General features: G+C 49.0%; 1 long non-coding RNA gene across 1 annotated transcript; it reads right to left on the bottom strand.

Moving 5' to 3' along the window:
• Positions 1-604: 604 nt before the first annotated feature.
• LOC117094998 lies at positions 605-8,998 on the bottom strand. The gene is made up of 5 exons (XR_004441765.1): positions 8,585-8,998; positions 6,873-7,256; positions 5,354-5,562; positions 2,415-2,604; positions 605-1,851 (listed from the first exon to the last, which is right to left on the bottom strand). It is a non-coding gene; the product is annotated as an uncharacterized LOC117094998 (long non-coding RNA).
• Between the last annotated feature and the right edge of the window lie 12,098 nt (positions 8,999-21,096).

Here is a 21,096-nt window from a genome sequence, read left to right as displayed (position 1 = left end):
CACCCAGGCTTAAGTGATCTTCTCACCCCAGCCTCCCAAGTAACTGGGACTATAGTCACATGCCACCACACTTGACTACTTTTAAAAAAACAATTGTTTTGTAGAGAAAGGGTCTCACTATATTGCCCAGGCTGGTCTCGAACTCCAGGGCTTGAGCGATCGTCCTATCTTGGCCTCCCAAAGTGCTGCCACTACAATTGTGAGTCACAGTGCCCAGCCTGTTCTTGTTGAGTAGCTGGTCTCCACCCGACCATGGGTCACTTGCTTTGTATAAGTTACTATGATCTCTACTTAAAGAGAAAATTGAGGCTCTCACACCAGCACACAGTGAGAAGGGGTGAAGTCAAACACTACCCTAAGCCTCTATAAACCCCATAGCCATGCCTGCCTTCCCAGCAAAACCCTCCTCTAGTCAAGCCAAGGGCTCTGAGATGCACCCTTTCACCTCCATCCCCTGCCTACTGATTTTCGAGAGGCCTCTCTCCTGTACCATGATCCTCCCCTTCGGCATGACTCCTTCACCTGGGAACTGTCCTCAACCACACATGCAGGCCAGTTTAAGAGCAGGTGTTTTTAAACTTTCTGAACAATTTTTATTTTAAAAAAATAATGGCTATATATGTATGGCTCCCTGGATAGGAAGCCAATTTGTATATTCCTTTCCTAGAGAGGTCCTCGCTTGCATGACATCAGAGAAAATGAATACATGACAGAAGAAACAGAAGAAAATGGAAGAATCAAGCTCTGAAATAAAATCCTGACAAGTCTGAGATGTAAAAAGAATCCATTCATAACACCTTATTCCCCATGCAGATATCCCCGTGTGACCCTAGAATTTAGGATCTTCCAATGCTGGGGATGTGATGTCACTAGACTTCAGCCTTGTGCCCTTTCTGTCAGTGCCTCTACCTGTCCTTGGTCTGCTGAGTACTCCCCTTCTCAGGGCACACCTCACCTGCATAGTGCTCCAGGACACCTGGTTTTCCTTGTCCACTTCACACCTACCTGTTCTCTCCCAAGCCGAGGTAATGGGAGGCTCCTCAGAATTCAGTCCTCCAGGCTCCCATTCCATTCAGAAAACACAGCCTTTCCCCCCCCCCCCATTTCTCCTGAATCTTCAGTGCCACACATGCTATTGTTCCTCTGTTTTTTGGAAGTCATCACTCTCAAGCCATCATTTTATTCTCACTCTCCTTTTTGGACTCCCCGCAACACTTCTCTCTAGTCTCCTAATTATGCCCTGTTCAAGGGCACCAGAGTTCAAGCTTGTCTTTTACACACAATGTAAAAGCAGGTTGAATAAGATGGTATAGTCGTATAGACTACAGCCTTGTACAGTCATGCACGGAGTGTAGAGGGGTGGGACAGGAGACACGTTCAGGGGTCTAGATAGGAGAAGGAATGGGTGTCAGAATGAAGTTGGGATAGAGGCTGAAGTAGAAGTACAGAAGTAGAAGCAAGAGCTTGAGCTTTGGAGTTAGATGTCACCTTTTTCATAAGCTTTAGTTTCCCTTTCTGTAAAATGGGCACAATGATGCTGACATGAAAAAGTTATTAAACAGACTAAATTTGATGCAAAGTGCTTCACTTACATGACCTCATGCTGTTGTTATTCCTTTTTTTTCTTTCAACAAGTGAAGAAATTAGAGCTTAATGCTTACGTCACTTGCCCAAAACCACACAGTTCGTAAACAGCAGAGCCAGGAATCAAACCCCAGCTGGTCAGTCTCCATCACCCCTGCTTTTAGTCACCACGCTGCCTCATACAACCTCAGACATTCCAATTCCCAGTGGGACCACATCCTTGCCTCAGAAATCACAGCTCCAGTGCCTCCACCAAGGAGTGAGATACTTGCAGAAAAAAGAAAAAGAAAAGAAGAAAAAATATATATAAAAAAAAAGGAGTGAGATACTGCCCCATCTTAATCATCTCTAGGATAGGTATCATCCTCACCAGTGCTGCTCCCACCTCACCACTCTTGAATCAGTAATGGACAGGTTGGCCAGCAGCCTGCTATGTGAACTGCAGCTCTAACATTGCCAGCTCTGCCCACACCCTAGAAGTGGGTAGTTACAGGCTCCTTGAGGCCAACCATGCTTCTTTCCCTTCAGATCTATGTCCTCAGCTCAGCGGGGCATGTACTAAGTGTCCAAGACAAGAACCTGGCAAAGGACTGGAGTGGCACATTTCTCAGGAGCCACCAGCCAACTGAGTTCACTTGTGGGATCCGCCCTCTTGAAATGTGTCACTGGCAGACAGAGCCAGTGAGCACTCTCTGAGTCCTAGATCCCGCTCAGCTCCAACTTCACAGGAGACCCCCAAGCCTAAAGCAGCCAGAGGGAGCCAGAGGGAGGAGCAACATGAATCATCCTCATAATATTTGTGTGAATATTACACATTTAGCTTTACTCACAAGTTGTAGGTTTGATAGAAGCAATCTTCAAAAATGCTGTACAGTGAATATAATTATTTTCTTACGATCCATATTGATTTTAATTATGCCAACCATCCAGACAGCTTCTCTTCTCTGGTATCTCTCTTGTCACATTATTTACTCTCAAATCAGCTCCTTTTCAAGCCATTTATTAATTTTTTTTTCAAGCCTACAAAAAAGATGCAAGGACTTTTTTTCAAATCTGAAATATCAGATCTATTTAAAAATTCATATAATATAGAAAGAAATATTGAAGTAAATACCCAATATCTGCTCATAGTCCCTTTCCCAAATATTATAGGCTGGTTTATACCCTTCCTGAGTTCTAATGTGTATGTAAATATCAATGTAATGTACATGAATTTGGTCATTCAAATATACTGTCCTGAAACACTCGTTCTACTTTGACAGTCTTCTCACAGGATAACTGTTGATGGTTATACATGTAGATTTGAGCCATAATTTTAATAAATGCTTACTTAATATTTCATTGAATAAAATTTCCTTTTTTTTTTTTTTTTTGAGATGGAGTTTCACTCTTCTTGCCCAGGCTGGAGTGCAATGGCACAATCTTGGCTCACTGCAACCTCCATCTCCCGAGTTCAAGCAATTCTCCCACCTCAGCCTTCCGAGTAGCTGTGATTACAGGCATGCGCCACCACACCCGACTAATTTTTTTAGTAGAGATGGGGTTTCTCCATGCTGGCCAGGCTGGTCTTGAACCCCAGACCTCAGGTGATCCACCCGCCTTGGCCTCCCAAAGTGCTGGGATTACAGGCATGAGTCACTGCACCCGGCCACATTTTTTACTTATTTATTTATTTATTTGTTTATTTATTTATTTATTTTTGAGGCAGAGTCTTGCTGTGTCACCCAGGCTAGAGTGCAGTGGCATGATCTTGGCTCACTGCAACCTCTGCCTCCCGGGTTCAAGCTATTCTCCTGCCTCAGCCTCCTGGGTTGCTGGGATTACTGGCGCCCCTCCCCACTACACCCAGCTAATTTTTGTATTTTTAGTAGAGACAGGGTTTCACCATGTTGTTCAGGCTAGTCTCAAACTTCTGACCTTGTGATCTGCCCGCCTCGGCCCCCAAAGTGCTGGGATTACAGGCGTGAACCGCTGCACCCAGCCCAAAACTTCCATTTTAAAAAATCAATACCATGTAAATGGATATTTAAGCTGTTTTCATGTCTTTGCTATTTTAAACAAGTCAAAAACAGACATTCTTCTTGATTATTTTCTTAAGATAAATTCCCAGAAGTAGAGAGATGCCTGGGCAAAGGAGTTGCATATTTTACATTTTAATGTCTATTTCTAGGCCACCTTCTAGAAAGGAGGCCTGCTCTGAAGGTCCTGCATAAAGAAGTATCTTTCTTGAGTATTACAACTCTAAAGAGCTCAGAGGATGGCAAGGGGCTCTCCCTGACTCCTCAGGCATCCCCCACTGGGAAGCAGAAGTGGGAACGGCACACATTTTCATGCTTTCTTATCCCTTACTGCAAGCAAAATCCAGGCAAACTCTTGAATCAAGATAATTTTTAAAAATTTCTAGGATCTTTTTGTCTTTTTGTTTTTTTGTTTTTTTGAGACAGAATCTTGCTCTGTTGCGCAGGTTGGAGTGCAATGGCGCAGTCTCGGCTCACTGTGCAAACTCCGCCTCCTGGGTTCAAGTGATTCTTCTGCCTCAGTCTCCCAAGTAGCTGGGATTACAGGCAGCGCCACCGCACCAAGCTAATTTTTGTATTTTTAGTAGAGACAGGGTTTCATTATGTTGGCCAAGCTGGTCTCGAACTCCTGACCTCAGGTGATCCGCCCACCTCAGCCTCCCAAAGTGCTGGGATTGCATGTGTGAGCCACCGCACCCAGCCTTTTTTTTTTTTTTTTCATTTCTAATACTCCCTTCGCTCATGCAGCCCAAAGATTTCCTGGTTATTTACAAATTTAGATGACATTCATGACATCTGAAAATTTTAAAAATTGGAAGAAAGTGTACAGTGCACACAGAGAGACACTATATATATTCTAATACCAATGCGAGAATGACTTGACAGAACTAGTTACAAGAAAAGGAATAACCCTCCAAGATCCCCAAGAGTGACTTAAGTCTTGTTATCTCCTCTTCCACAAAACCTCATTTTCCAAACCTGGCATTCAAGACCAGTCTAGCCCCATCATAAAATGTAAAACCTTCTTTTTCCTAAACTCCTTTTTTCTCTAGTGAAGCAGAAACCATTGTCTTTCGCTCAAACCTATTGAGCTTTCCTGCTTTATGTCTTTGTAGTTAATAATAAAAGATGTCACCCTTTATTGAGCATCTACTATATGCCAGGCACCATGCTAAGTGCTTTATGGAGGTGTTGGAACTCAAAAAACAATACCCCAAAATAAAGACCTAAAAAGCGAAAGTTTTTCTCTGATCTTCTCCTGCTCTCCTGTCTCTTACTTAGTCCATTCTACCCCCAAACCTAGCCATAGAAACTAGAGCGGGTCATAGAAACCAGAACCTCTTTTCCCCAAAACCAGCCATAAAACCTAAAAACATTACTCCAACTTTCCCTTCACCTTTCCATGTAAAAACTGGCCATAAAGAAATTATCTGGGCCGGGCGCGGTGGCTCAAGCCTGTAATCCCAGCACTTTGGGAGGCCAAGACGGGCGGATCACGAGGTCAGGAGATCGAGACCATCCTGGCTAACATGGTGAAACCCCGTCTCTACTAAAAACTACAAAAAACTAGCCAGGCGAGGTGGCGGCGCCTGTAGTCCCAGCTACTTGGGAGGCTGAGGCAGGAGAATGGCGTGAACCCGGGAGGCGGAGCTTGAAGTGAGCTGAGATCCGGCCACAGCACTCCAGCCTGGGCGACTGAGCGAGACTCCGTCTCAAAAAAAAAAAAAAAAAAAAGAAATTATCTGACCTACCTTGTTTGACTGTATGTAGGTCATAAGACCTTCATTTTAGAGAAAGTCCTGCTCCATTCCCAGATGGAAAGGAAGCTGCTCAGAGAGGCCAATAAGAATCTAGACAGGCTTTGTTGGGTTTTCCCACTCATAATAACTAATCTATCAGCATTAGATCAGCCTATTTTTGTCCATCATGTTTCTGCACCGCTGTCCATACTTCATTGAACCTGAGCATAAAAATGGACAATTAGCCCTGTATCCATGGGTCGTCATTCTGAAAGCTCCCCTGTACACACATAAAATAAATTTGTATGCCTTTTCTCTAGGTAATCTGCCTTTTATGAGTTGGATTTTCAGCAAAACTCTGTTTTCCCTACAGGGGATATTTTAGGCAAGCCTTATAACAATCCTATGAAGTAGGTACTATTCGTCCCCATCTTACATATGGAAAAATGGAGTTTAGAAAGGTTAAGTAACCTACACCCAGCCACACAGCTATTCAAAGTTGAGCCAGCATGGGAAACCATGTCATCCTAACACCAACACGTCAGCGTTCAGTCTCTACCCTGCATTGCCTGACACCCTACTCTCTCCCGCTCCTCACAATCCAAATCCTCAAGATGCAACTCGAAATCTATCTCTTTAATAGTGTCTCACTTTCTTCTTTTTTTGTTGTTTGTTTTTTGAGATAAGGTCTCACTCTGTCACCCAGGCTGGGGTGCAGTGGCATGATCTCGGCTCATTGCTCTGACTCCTAGGTTCAAGCAATGCTCATGCCTCAGCCTTCTGAACAGCTGGGATTACAGACACATGCCACCATGCCCAGGTTTTTTGTTTGCTTTTTTGTATTTTTTGGTAGAGACAGAGTTTCACCATGTTGGCCAGGATGGTCTCGAACTCCTGACCTCAACTGATCTGCCCACCTCGGCCTCCCAAAGTGCTAGGATTCCAGGTGTGAGCCACTGTGCCTGGCCTTTTTTTTTTTTTTGAAACAAGGTCTTACCCTGTCACGCAGGCTGGAGCACAATGGCATAATCTTGGCTCTCAGCTCACTGCAACCTCCACCTCTGGGGTTCAAGCAAATCTCGTGCCTCAGCCTCCCAAGTAGCTGGGATTATAGGTGCCCACCACCATGCCTGGCCTTTTTTTTTTTTTTTTTTTTTTTTTTTCAATGTCCCACCTTCAACCAAAGAGAGCTAAAGAGACTTTTCAAAAAGAGAGCTGAATGCTCTCTTTTGTCATTCTGAATCTTATGGTCTGAACTCTGAAGAGGTCGTTGTTTCTACTCCTTGCCACCACTGTTTCAGTTTAATTCATTCAGTTGATCAGTTTTTCCTCAGTCTCATCCATGAACCAGGCCCTGCCAGGTGAACAGTCTGTACCCCCAATCTTCAAGGAGGTGAGGTCAGGTTGGTCGGGTCTCCCGACTAGATGGTGAGCTCATTGGAGGCAAGGACCAGAAGAGTGCCTCTCTGCATTCTCTGCAACATTGGGAGCCCAGGAGACCTGCAACAAATATTTCTAGATTGATTGGTACCTTGGATGGTTGACAACTGTGCAGAGGGAGGGCTGCTTTTCTCCCTGCAATCTTCGCCTGCCCCTATGACCGGCCTGGTCTATGGATTCACCCCTTCCTGTTCCAGGCATTTCTCTTCTCACCAGGAGGCTGCTCGGGCCAGGTCATTTATCTCTCAGTCCTGTCTTCTTGGGAGAAGGACTGCTCAGCAGGTGCCTGATAACAAGCCCATTAAACCTCTTTCTCTGCTCTCAGCATGAGCACTCCTGCACTCTGCAGTGTTTATCTTCCCTTCCAAGCAGCTGGGAGGATGAGCAGGGTCCACCGTGGAGAGGAGAAAGCAGGAAAGAGACTGTACCTGGAGCCGCAGGTCACCAGAACAACAAGAACTGCACACAACACCCCCTGAAGGAATAGCAGTGGGGCAGAGGTTAATAGAAAACCAAACTCCATCCCATCCTTCCTCCTCCACCTGCTTCTCTCTCTCTCTCTTGCTCTCTCACACACATACACACACACACACACACACCCCGTCCTTCCTTGCACCCCTGACATGAAATACAGGAGTAATACCCACAGCAGAATATAGGAAAGAGGAAAAGCAAAGGAAGCTACCTTTTATGGTGGGAACTGGTGTAGGTGGTCCCTAGTCTCCAGGGTGCAATTTGAGAGTAGCATCAGGTGGGCCTAACTCCTCTGCCCCCTGTCACCAGGGCCTGAAAATTCCCATTTAGAGTTGTTCCCATGATGTTTCCAAAGTCCCCCTTTGAGAAGTAAATATTGGGCAGCCAGAGCTGGCTCTGTGGCGCTCGGAAGGGCCCCACACTTGGTTTAACGCTCTGCTGTTGCTATCTTGAGATCCTTGATTTTCTAAGGAGAAATCTTACGTATTCATTTTGTACTGGGCTTAGCAAATTATGTAGCCAGTCCTGTGGGCCACAGAGAGGAAGGGTCTTTAGGGACAGGATGAGGACAGAGCAGGATCTCCTTGTGGGACTGTGTGCAGGGGCTGGTGAGCGCTGGCAGAGCTGTCCTGGGATTGAGGTTTTACTTCACCGGCTATATTCAGGCCCACAGAGCACAGGAGGCCACAGCCTGCAGCTGCTCAGGGAACCTGCCTGGGGCCAGGCCAGACTCTCTGTTTTTTACCCCTCACCAGCCTTTTCCAAATCACCAAAACCAGGGTAGCACAGAGCTGAGAGCTGCTGGGTCTCACTGTGTCTTAGGGAGGACATCAGAGGTCCCCCGTCCCCAGCTCTAAGCGTGCACAGGAGCCTCACCACACTTACACCACGCCCTGGACTCAGCCTCCAGTCACAAATCCTTCCACAGTCACCAGAGCTCTGACAAAGCTGACTCTAAGGAAACTGGGACTGGGAACCCCCAGTTCACCAGGGTTGAACCAACTCCAGAAGGAGCTCATCAGAGAGACCACAAGAGAGCAGAGAATTCACTCCCAACACCATCTCCAGCAGGAGGCCTGCTGGCTCTCTGGGAAAAGCAGCACTTTCTGCAGGGTTGGCAAGGCCTTCCTTCAGGTGAGGACTCAGTTCCTTTGCATCCCAGTGTCAAGCCCAGGGCCTAGCCCAGGGAAACCCCTGGAAAAGAAATGGGGAAGGAGGGAGAGAGGGATGATCTAGGCATGTCTATTCAGAATGGAGCCTAGGAGGCCCTCCTGTCTTCTAGTCCCCTCCAAAACAGCCTCTCGGATTCCACCAATATGATTTCATTACCTTTGCCTTTGGGACTTGAGAAGCATTCATAAAATTCAAATGTCCCTGGAAATAGTCATTCTATGAGCTTTCTTCCATGGAGATGAAGGGTAGGTGCTTAGAGATTGCGAAGGCAGGAAGGAGGCAGGGAGGAGGGAGACAAGGAGGGAGGAGGAGGAAAGGCAGGGATGACACACAGCTGCTGCACCCGTGGGCCCTTGGCAGGAGCACAGCAGCCGCTGGAGTGGGGAGAGGCCCTGGGCGGTCACTGAGGCCACATCTGTGGCTGCCGGGCAGACGGAGGCTGCTCCACAAGGCTCCTGATCTGCTGCTTGTTGACTTCTGCTTCTCCCAGGCTCCTTCCTGCCCTTGCTGTCCTGGGCCAATGCCTCCCTGCTTCCCTGGCGACCAGAAAGCAAGGCCTCCCCTGCACAGTGGGTGGGAGCACAGGAAAGGGTGGTACTACTGCAGAGTGTCAGAGCTCTGCCTCCTTCCTCCCCTCCCCCAGGCCCTCTGAGCATCCTGCCGCTGAGGTTGAAGCCCCACTGAGAAGTCTCCTGCCACGTACCACTGCAGGAGTGGGAGGAGGAGCTGGAGGTGGGGGCTCTCAGACACTCATTCAAAATCCTGCCCTCCCCACAGAACGCAACCTTATTAAGACAGCCTGCTGGAGAAAGGATTAGGCATCACGGTGAGTCCTCATCATGTGGTTGTTATTATCAGTAGTTTCCATCATCATTCAGAACTCATAATTCAAAACTGGTGCCCTCTTGCCAGCCGCGGCTGCCCTTGGATCAGCTGATCAGAGCCAGGCTCCCCCACACCTACATTTCCACTTTGAACCCATAAGCATGTGGAAGCCTCAAGCACGCAGGCCTCCAGACCTGCCTAAAAGAGAAAGGGAGGCCGGGCGCAGTGGCTCAAGCCTGTAATCCCAGCACTTTGGGAGGCCGAGATGGGTGGATCACGAAGTCAGGAGATCGAGACCATCCTGGCCAACACGGTGAAACCCCGTCTCTACTAAAAAAAAATACAAAAAACTAGCCGGGCGAGGTGGCAGGCTCCTGTAGTCCCAGCTACTCAGGAGGCTGAGGCAGGAGAATGGCGTAAACCCGGGAGATGGAGCTTGCAGTGAGCTGAGATCCGGCCACTGCACTCCAACCTGGGCGACAGAGCAAGACTCCGTCTCAAAATAAGTAAATTAATTAAATAAATAAAATAAAATAAAAGAGAAAGGGAGTGGCTCACTCCCCCAAACCAAAGGGAGTAACAGTGGCCAGGAGGAGGGGCAGCTGGTGGTCAGGGAAGGCCTCATGAGGGAGGCAGCGCCAGGCCCTTGAATAGGGGAGGGGCAGAGGACAAACAGAGCTTCTCTCCTCCTAAAGCACCTGTCTCTACTCTCCTTCCTCACACCCCTAATAGCCTAGAAGTTTCCCTGTATCTGCCCCAAAGGCAGCAAAAAGCATTTTCTGGGGGAATTCTAGGGATCAAAGTGGTCTTCACTGCCTCAGTGAACCTGGTAGTGAGGAAAATAACTCCTGCCTGGTTCCTCTTCACACCTGCAGCTGCTACCGGGGTGACCTCCAGGGTCCTCACTGCCGCTCCCTCCCGCCTCAACCTGGAGAGGAAAGTCACTCCTTGGAATCATCTCCTGCAGTGACCCTAGGCATGGGGGAGCACCCCAGGAAGGCCTTAGATACTTTACAGTGTCCCCCTACAGGGGAGGCTCAGCTCGGGCTGCTGCCCTCACAGACAAGGACGCCACTGCAGGATGAGTTTCTTGGGGGTTTTTTGTGGGATGAATAAGAGATGCTAGAAAGCTGTTAGACAGCTGGGCATGGTGGTTCGCCCCTGTAATCCCAGTACTTTGGGAGGCAGAGGTGGGAGGATTGCTTGAGCCCAGGAGTTAGAGACCACCCTAGGCAACATGGTGAAACCCCACTTACACAAAAAATAAAAAATTAGCTAGACATAATGGCACACACCTGTGGTCCCAGCTACTCAGAAGGCTGAGATGGGACAGGAGATTGAGGCTGCAGCGAACCATGATCACAACACTGTACTCCAGCCTGAGTGACAAAGTGAGACCCTGTCTCAAAAAAAAAAAGAAAAAGAAAGAAGAGAAGAAAAAAAACTGTTAGGTACTCCTGCCTAGACCTTGAACTTTACAGATTTGGAAGACAATGGCAAACTGCAGTCACAAATGAGGTCACCCAGTTTGTAAATGACAACAAGGATAAGTCACAGAGGCACACCTTCATTTAACAGAAAGGGAAGGGGAAAGGAACAATAAGAGAGAGAAGAAAAAATCAGGGCAGAAAAAGAGTGCATTAGGACTTCTCTGCATGTAACAACAAAGCCAGTTCAAACTGACCTAAATAGTAAAAGTGATTTACAGGGACATGTGACTGGAAACACACGGCCAGATCTGGCTTCAGGTTCAGTTTGATTCAACCGCTCTACCAATGGCATCAAGGATCCAGTTTCTCTCTGTCCTTCGGCTCTGCCTTCTGCAGGATTAGCTTTATTATAATGCCAGTAGCCAAAACATCCAGGTTTCTTACTTCCCCCTCCAAATTCAGGGGGAACAGGCTATCATACCCAGAGACCTCCCAGTACATCAAGGAAACATCTTACCTAGAAACTGCCGATACATTTTTTTCCCAAACTGATTGTCTTGAATTTGGTAACATCGTCACCCCTCAACCAATTTCTGTGGCTCTTACTTCTTATGCCAAAGCCATTTTCCCCAGACTTGGAGCTCAGGATAGAGTTGATTTTCCACAAAGCACATAAACAGAGGAGTAGATTTCTCAAGTAAAAGCAGGGTACAAGAGTTTCCTTATTACCGAAAGATAGAAAGAATGGGCATGAGGGAGGCAATCACAATACAAAATAACATAGGTGAGAGTTCTCAAGAAAGAGGAATTAGACAACAGCAGCAAAAACTATAGAGAGGCCAAGGAACACCCAAATTGAATGTATGTTTAAGGTGGGATGGGGAGACCTATGAGGAAATTCTTCCTGAAAAACTGCAGTCCTTGAAGGGCATCAAGCCATGTGTGGACTTCAGAAAAGATGTGGGTGTGCACATGTATGCACACATAGGCTTTAGATAGGACACATGGGTGCATTGCACATGTACGCATGCATGAGTTTTAGATAGAATGCGGGTGTGTGCGTGTATACATGCACAGGCTTTAGATAGGACACATGTATACATGCAAAGGCATTAGATAGGACACATGTATGCATGCACAGGCTTTAGATAGGACACATGTATACATGCACAGGCTTTAGATAGGACACATGTATGCATGCACAGGCTTTAGATAGGACACATGTATGCATGCATAGGCTTTAGACAGGACATATGTATGCATGCAAAGGCATTAGATAGGATACATGTATGCATGCACAGGCTTTAGATAGGACACATGTATGCATGCACAGGCTTTAGATAGGACACATGTATGCATGCAAAGGCATTAGATAGGACACATGTATGCATGCAAAGGCATTAGATAGGACACATGTATGCATGCGAAGGCATTAGATAGGACACATGTATGCATGCGAAGGCATTAGATAGGACACATGTATGCATGCAAAGGCATTAGATAGGACACATGTATGCATGCGAAGGCTTTAGATAGGACACATGTATGCATGCAAAGGCATTAGATAGGACACATGTATGCATGCGAAGGCTTTAGATAGGACATATGTATGCATGCACAGGCTTTAGATAGGACATATGTATGCATGCAAAGGCTTTAGATAGGACATATGTATGCATGCACAGGCTTTAGATAGGACATATGTATGCATGCACAGGCTTTAGATAGGACATATGTATGCATGCACAGGCTTTAGATAGGACATATGTATGCATGCAAAGGCTTTAGATAGGACATATGTATGCATGCACAGGCTTTAGATAGGACATATGTATGCATGCACAGGCTTTAGATAGGACACATGTATGCATGCAAAGGCATTAGATAGGACACATGTATGCATGCACAGGCTTTAGATAGGACATATGTATGCATGCACAGGCTTTAGATAGGACGTATGTATGCATGCACAGGCTTTAGATAGGACATATGTATGCATGCAAAGGCTTTAGATAGGACACATGTATGCATGCAAAGGCATTAGATAGGACATATGTATGCATGCACAGGCTTTAGATAGGACACATGTATGCATGCAAAGGCATTAGATAGGACACATGTATGCATGCACAGGCTTTAGATAGGACACATGTATGCATGCAAAGGCATTAGATAGGACACATGTATACATGCACAGGCTTTAGATAGGACACATGTATGCATGCATAGACTTTAGATAGGACACATGTATGCATGCACAGGCTTTAGATAGGACACATGTATGCATGCACAGGCTTTAGATAGGACACATGTATACATGCACAGGCTTTAGATAGGACACATGTATGCATGCAAAGGCATTAGATAGGACATATGCATGTATGCACAGGCTTTAGACAGGACACATGTATGCACACATAGGCTTTAGATAGGACACATGTATGCACACATGGGCTTTAGACAGGACACATGTATGCACACATGGGCTTTAGACAGGATGTGTATGATACCATGCATGTATACTAGTGCACACACTCACACCACACACATTGGGGAGGAGGGGTGTCCTGGCAACAGGAGGGTCTTGTGCAGAGATCCGGAGGCAAGTCTGACAGCACAGTCTGATGGGGAAAAGCAGGAATCCAGTGCAAGAACTGGAGGTGGCAGAAGATGAGGAGCCGTGAGCTGGGGCCAAATTCCGGCAGCTCTCAGCAGAGTCCCCCTGAGCCTCTTGGACATAGTCCTGAAGGCTATGGAAACTGCTGGAGGACTCCGAACAGGGGATGGCACAGCCACAGCGAAGTTTAGAAAAATCACCGTGGCCTCACTGCGGGGTGTAGTTAAGGAGCAAGAGAACAGGCGGGAAGAGCAATGGGAAGGTGATGGCAGATGTCTGGGTGGCCTTGCAAAGGTGGTGGGGGCAGGCAACATTTAGAAGAGGACAAAGCGAGATACTAAAGAGGATGAGAGAGCAGGGCTGGGGAGTGATTGATGCAGAGGGTGACAGGGGAGGCACTGTGGATGTAAGAACAGGGCTGGACAGCCGCAGCCACCATCCACCAAGAGAAGGCCACCATATACCAGTAGAAGGCCACTATCCACCAGAAGAAGGCCACCATCCACCAGGAGGCCACCATCCACCAGGAGAAGGCCACCATCCCCTGTGGCCACCATCCATCAGTAGAAGGACACCATCCCCTGTGGCCACCATCCACCAGGAGAAGGCCACCATCCACTCTGGCCACCATCTACCAGTAGAAGGCCACTATCCACCAGAAGAAGGCCACCATCCACCAGGAGAAAGCCACCATCCCCTGTGGCCACCATCCACCAGGAGAAGGGCCTGCCGGAACTCTCTTCCCTCCTCCCCTCCCCCTGCCATTCATCCACCTCTGAGGCGCCAGCGATGTCACAATGTACTGCCACAGTCAGGGTGACCACCTATGAACCCCCTGTGAATTGTGAGAAGGAAATTGCAGGTACTTGCGTGGGAAATGCTGCAGTACCCAGCTGGCTCCACAGGTGGTGGGGGTGGGGAGTGGGAGCTTAAAAAGGAAGAAAACTGAAGGGGACAGATGATCCTGATGAAATGGAGATTGGCTTTTTATTTTTTAAAAAATGCAAGTGAAAGAGAATGCAGCCCCAAAGAGTACCTGGAGCAGAATGGGGTCCTGAGTCTTCACCTCGGAGGTAGCTCCCTTCGTGTCTGGTAATTTTTCTTCTTGAAGGTGAAGGGTTTGCAGTCCCTGTTCCAAGAACTGAAACCTCACGTCCTATTTCTTGTAGACTTTGGCTTTTGTTGAATGGGAGATGCTGGGATCTTTCCCGCAGGAGACCAAACCAAGTCGTCCTCTTGGCTACACTTCCTTGGCCCTGGCTCTAGTTTTGGGGGGAAGAGGAGAGTGCTGAGGAATTGATAGAGTGGAGAACGCACAGGGGGATGCAGGAGGAGGAACGGGGCTCCTCTCAAGGGCCCTTAGAAGAAAAGCCCGGAAGGAAGCCCTGGTGACGCTGCTAATGTTCTGCCCTCCTCAGCATCTGCAGGCCGGGAGCCTGGGCCCTCATCTGACCCCAGGGGAAGAGGAGGAGGAGGTGCTGATGCTGAAGCGGGTTTCCAAGGCCTGCTCAGCCCAAACGAAAGCCACCAATTTGGAAAACGCAAGACCCTCGCTGGCCACAGCCCACCCCTGCCTCCGCCCACCCAGGAGGAATTGCCCCACTCGCCTCCCCAGTACACTGTCCCTATCCAACCCCAACCCATGTCCACGGGAAGGCGCCAGGGAAGCTGCAGTCGACGGGATTAGCCATCGAGTGCCCAGGATGGGGCTTTGGCCTTCTCTCTGTCCCAAAAGTAGCAGTTGAGTCCAGAAAGAGCCAAACTAGAGGCCCCAGTCTCTATTTTCAGAAGATGCTCAAGGAAATCTCTTCCTCAAATCTTTAAAAACCTCTCCACCCAATCGCCAGGAAGGCCATGAGGTCAAAAGCAGCCGTTTTGCTCACATCCCGCCCCTCCTTCCCCCTCGCTGAGCACCAAGAATAACTTCCTGCTGGGGATGAGGGTGGGTAAAAAAAGATTTAATTACAGCTTCTGTTTCTGACCTTGCTCCCCCACCCCTGGGAGCTGCCATGTTGCCCTGCCTGGCTGTGGTGTCACCAAGCGGACACTGGCCTGGGGACACCAACCACAGGCCAGAGAGAACCTGGGGGCTGAGGGTAGCTTCCCTGAGCCAGCTCTGATAGTACCAGAAAATCCAGGGTTGGGCTGCCTGCTAAGGCAGGTCTCCTACTACAGCGGAACCAGCAGGAACACCCAGAGCCAGGGCGCAGAGCAGGCCTCCATGGATTGTTTTAAGAACATAGCAGGTCAGGCCGGGCGCGGTGGCTCAAGCCTGTAATCCCAGCACTTTGGGAGGCCGAGACGGGCGGATCACGAGGTCAGGAGATCGAGACCATCCTGGCTAACACAGTGAAACCCCGTCTCTACTAAAAAATACAAAAAACTAGCCGGGCGAGGTGGCGGGCGCCTGTAGTCCCAGCTACTCGGGAAGGCTGAGGCAGGAGAATGGCGGGAACCCGGGAGGCGGAGCCTGCAGTGAGCTGAGATCCGGCCACTGCACTCCAGCCTGGGTGACAGAGTGAGACTCCGTCTCAAAAAAAAAAAAAAAAAAAAGAACATAGCAGGTCAAGCTCAGTGGCTCACGCCTATAATCCCGATGCTTTGGGAAGCGGAGGTGGGAGGATTGCTTGAGGTCAGGAGTTCAAGACCAGCCTGGGCAACATAGTAAGTACCCGTCAATACCAAAAAAACATTAACCAGGCATGGCAGTGCATGCTTATAATCCCAGCTACCTGGGAGGCTGAGGCAGGAGGATCACTTGAGCCCAGGCATTGGAGACTGCAGAGAGGTATGATCACACCTCTGCACTCCAGCGTGGATGACAAAGCAAGATTTTGCCTCTAATAAACAAACAAACAAACAAACAAACAAAATCACCAACTGGACATAGGGGAAATCACTGGCTTTGGTAAGACCAAGCTGAAGAAAAGAAAGACTCAGGAGAACATTCGGCCCACCAGAGACCACTGAGCAGAAGTAGAGTGAAATTTCCTAAGAGCCTGGAGGGTTCCCTACCCCCGTCATCCTTGAGCTCGCAGCACTGATGTGGAGGAACAGCCACTGCAAGATGGGCCCGAGCCACAAGCTGCATTGTGAACCCAGGTACCCTGCGCCCATGTACTAGCCTGTGGGTGTCTGAGGGAACCCCCCCAATTAGACTGCCAAATTCTCCAGTGTGCCCTGGGATATCCTAAAAATTATTTCTATGATTATGAAAAATAAAACACACCTTGTGCACCGCCCCCCCAAAAAAATTCTAAGGCAGGATGGAAGATGCTTCTAAAAGACAGGGTAATTTTCTCCCCAGATGTTTCTAGACCAGCACCATCCCCGCTTTCAATTTCCAAATCTCACCCTCAACTCCCACCCCATCACATTCTGACTGGCCAGATTGCTTTTTCCTTTTTAGAGACAGTGTCTTGCTCTGTCACCCAGGCTGGAGTGCAGGGGTACCATTTTGGCTCATTGCAGCCTCAGCTCTGCTGGGCTCAAGCAATCCTCCTGCCTCAGCTTCATGAGTAGCTTAGGACTACAGGTGTGCACCACCATGCCTGGCCAATTTTTTTATGTTTTGAAGACATGGGGTTTCCCTATGTTTCCCAGGCTGGTCTTGAACTCCTGGGCTCTAGTGATCCTCCTACCTTGGCCTCCCAAAGTGCTGGAATTACAGGAGTGAGTCACAACGCCCAGTGGTCACTGCTTGTTCACATTTAGTGTTCAACAGCATCAAATAAAACCTTGGCATGCGGCCACCCATCATTGTGAACAACTCTATTCACGCGACTTCTCTGGGCCCTCCACCCCCTTCCCTGATCCGTCCTGCCTCTGCCTTCCAACGGCCACCAAGCAAACATTTGCAAGTCCATCTCTGCAGACCGCTAGTGCTGAGTGATCCTCTTAAACTCTGATAACCAGATGAGGAGGGCCTTTCTTCCCATGAAACCCCTTAAACTCCTCAGAGACCCCTTTTAATCTGGTCATCAGATGTTTTTGAAAACCAGTGCAGAGCCTGGGGAAGGCATCCATGGAGCTATGTGAAAATTATCTCCCTGTTTTGGGACCTTACCCACCAGGATTCCGTTAACTTCCTTTGTTGTCCAAGAATGTGAGTTAGGAATCCCTCCAGGAGACAGGAGGGGTGATTCCAGTGGAGAAGAGAATGAAAGCTTTTAGACATGGTCCCTCTGTGCCAAGAACTGCTTTGGAGGCTTACAAGCGCTCACAGGACCATCAAAGGGAGCCGGTGCTGATACCTCTGTTTGTTGACTCGGTGAAAATACTCTATCTCAGGGTTATTGCCATTGAAAACATCTCCTCTATCTGGAATCTTTTCTACACCAAGCATACAATTGCTGCATTCATCTCTTGGGAGGAATCTGTCACCAAATCCATAAGCTGCCTCTGCCAGCAGGCGGGGCAGGATACCAACTTGCCCGACCTCCGCCCACTGAGATGAGCCAGGATGGAGTTCCTGTGTTAGTAAAGCCCCAGATGTCTCTCCTGCCCTGTGACTGCACCCTCTTCCTCCATTACCCCTACCCCTCCCCTCTCACCCTCATAATCAACGCAAGAGGAGAGGGGTGGAAGCAGAAATTTTCACCTCCATCAATGTTTGGGGACATTTACATAGACATAGGATGTGCTACTATACCCAAGCAAAGGAAAACTAGGCTGGGTGCACTGGCTCACACCTGTAATCCCAGCACTTTGAGAGGCCAAGGCAGCAAGGCAGGAAAATCCCTTGAGTCCAGGAGTTCAAGACCAGCATGGGTAACAGAGTGAGACCTCACCTCTACAAAAAATTAAAAACTAGCCAGGCATGGTAGTGCACACCTGCAGTCCTAGCTACTCAGGAGGCCGAGGCAGGAGGCCGAGCCCAGGAGTTGGAGGCTACAGTGAGCTATGATTGTGCCATTGCATTCCAGCCTGGGCAACTGAGTGAATGATGCAATCCCAGCACTTTAGGAGGCTGAGGTGAGCGGATCACCTGAGGTCAGGAGTTCAGGACCAGCCTGGCCAACATGGTGAAACCCCATCTCCACTAAAAATATAAAAATTAGCCAGGTGTGGCGGCATTCACCTGTAATCCCAGCAACTTGGGAGGCTAAGACAGGAGAATTGCTTGAACCTGGGAGGCGGAGATTGCCGTGAGCTGAGATTGCGCCACTGCACTACAGCCAGGGCGACAGAGCAAGACTCAGTCTCTAATAATAACAATGATAATAATAATAATAGGAAGGAAGGAAGGAAACTCGCCTTGTACCATGCCCTCTATTTGCCAGACATATGCTATCTCACACAATTAATCTGATAGTAACATACTGAGGTTGGTGTTTCATGGAGGAGAAAATTCTCCAAGGTCACAGTGGCAAAAGTGAGACTTGAACCTAAGTCCCATCAGATGATGGCAAGAATGTGGGCAAACCACTAAGATGCTGAGCTTTGGGCCACCTGTCTCCACACTGGGAATCGCAATAGCACCTCACTGACCCACCTCCTAGCCCTGTGCGGAGGGAAGACAATTGCAAATGCAAAGCTAATTCGCAAGTGTCAGTGGGCTGGGAGCACCTGAGAACAGGGAGATCCTCCACTGTACCACAGTGTGCCCAGCACCCAGATCCACACTGGGGCGTTGTCAGCCCTCTACCGAGTATCAGCCCTCTACTGGAGTGGAGTGAAGCCATGCCCACACTGTGTCCCATGGAAAGCAGAGGAGAACTCTTCTCATGGTGTGGATGGAAGGAGTGGGGGCAAGCAAGGCATCCATCACACGGCAGACCACCCTAAGCAGAGATCGAGCACACAGTTCTAGGAGTGGGAAGCAGATAAGGGGTCCCCCAAACCTCATCTTTTGGGTCAACCAAATTCATGGCAGCCTAGTCCAAAGAGCCTTGTGGCCCTCTCACAAGAGCTAGGAATTTAACTGAGGCCCACTGCACACCTCGCTTTAATGGGACAGCTGAGCCCAAGCATTGGTAGTGGGGGCAGGGCAAAGGGGCTGATGGTGGCCTGCTGCCAACCTCAAAGAAACTACATGGCTCCTGACACAGGGGCAGACAAGCAAGGTGTGGTGGTTCTTGCCTGTCATTTCAGCTACTCAGGAGGCTGAGGTGGGAGGACTGCCTGAGCCCAGGAGTTTGAGACCAGCCTGGGCAATACAGCAAGACCCCATCAAAAAAAAAAAAAAGAGGGTATGGGGAGGACAGACAAGACCCGGAGACCTGGGTTTGGCTAACCTAAGAGTAAAAAGGGGCCAGGCATGGTGGCTCACACCTGTAATCCCAACACTTTAGGAGGCCGAGGCAGGCAGATCACAAGGTCAAGAGTTTGAGACCAGCTTGGCTAACACGACAAAACCACATCTCTACTAAAAATACAAAAATTAGCCAGGCATGGTGGCAGGCACCTGTAGTCTCAGCTACTCAGGAGGCTGAGGCAGGAGAATCGCTTGAACCCGGGAGGCAGAGGTTGCAGTGAGCTGAGATCACACCATTGCACTCCAGCCTGGACTCTGTCTCAAAAAAAAAAAAAAAAAAGAAGTATTTTAAAAGGATAAAGTGCCCTGGAAATGGAGATAAAACAGAGAATCCCCACGAAACCAAGTCAGCCTTGTCGCCAGGGCACCTCCTGTGTTCTGTCCTGAACAACATTAGCGTCACCTCATGGAAGGCTCCCCTGACTCTTGCTGAGATAGGTCTTTACAGTCCCAGGGCACCTCATCTGTACCTGTGTCATGACACTAACTGCATTCAATCTTTTGTTGCAAGCATTTACATTCCTATTTCCTCTTCCTCTGGAACTAAGTGCAGGACCAGAGGCTTACTATTCTAGTGTCCTTCTAGGGCAGCTACGACAGTGCCCGGTGCCTGGGGAGTGTTTGACAGATTCAGGTTGAAGTAACAAAGGCAGGGACAGGCAAGGAAGGGAATGAGGGGACCGAGGAAGGTCGGAATGGTCCTGCTGGTCATCAGGACTCGTGGACCCACTGCCGCCTGCCCCACCATCCATCACCCCATCGTCCATCCCCCAGGTTCCAACATGGTCCAGTGGGGTCCCAGACACATTCGGGGGGGTGGGCGGCGTTTTAGTCTAGGAGGAGGCCTTTTCCCAGGCCCTGTGGCCCTCCCCACCGGAGGGAAGCGATCTTTCCAGGTGATCCTGCCAGATCGTATCTGCAGAACTACAACTGAGCCGCTCTCTCGGGTGATTTGTGTCTCAAAACCACGCCAAGGCTGTAAATCAGGTGGTAGGAAGCTCTGTCTCCTGTTTTCCTGCTCAGCCAGACGGAGACAGAATGTACTGCCACCGGCTCCCAAATCTGGAAAACCAAGTCTGATTTAAGACGAGATGTTTTAGCAGGCATTAGATCAGGTCAAGGCTGGGGAGCCGGGTCTCTGCCTCTCCCTTCCTGCTCCGAAGCAGAGAGAAACAGCCACCTCCTCCCCAGCTGGGGGCTGAGTGGGTGGAGAACCTGAAAGCCAGGTGCCTAACAAGCCCTGGGGTTCGGTAGCAGCTGCTTAGAGCTCCTCCCCGGGAGGCTCCGGAGGGGAATTTTCCACTGCCCAGTTCAATTTAGCTCAGCTACACCACGGCCTTGACTGTTTACAGTGGGGAGGGCAGGGCGGTGAGGGAGCCCTGTAAGAGTACTCGGTGCAAGAGGGCCGCGGCCCAGCTGGAGGGGTCTGCAGGGGGACAAGGTGTGGCGGAGTGGGCTTCAGGCACAGGTTTTGCTTGTTTTCACCACGCCCCAGGTCTAGCTTACGGCCTGCAACCTGGGCTGTTGGGGCTGCGCAGAG

This window comes from Trachypithecus francoisi, unplaced genomic scaffold, assembly GCF_009764315.1.
Source record: "Trachypithecus francoisi isolate TF-2019V2 unplaced genomic scaffold, Tfra_2.0 Contig01440, whole genome shotgun sequence".
Lineage (NCBI taxonomy): Eukaryota > Metazoa > Chordata > Mammalia > Primates > Cercopithecidae > Trachypithecus > Trachypithecus francoisi.
The sequence above is the reverse complement of the archived record's forward strand: the minus strand, read 5'-3'. Positions and strand labels throughout refer to the sequence as shown.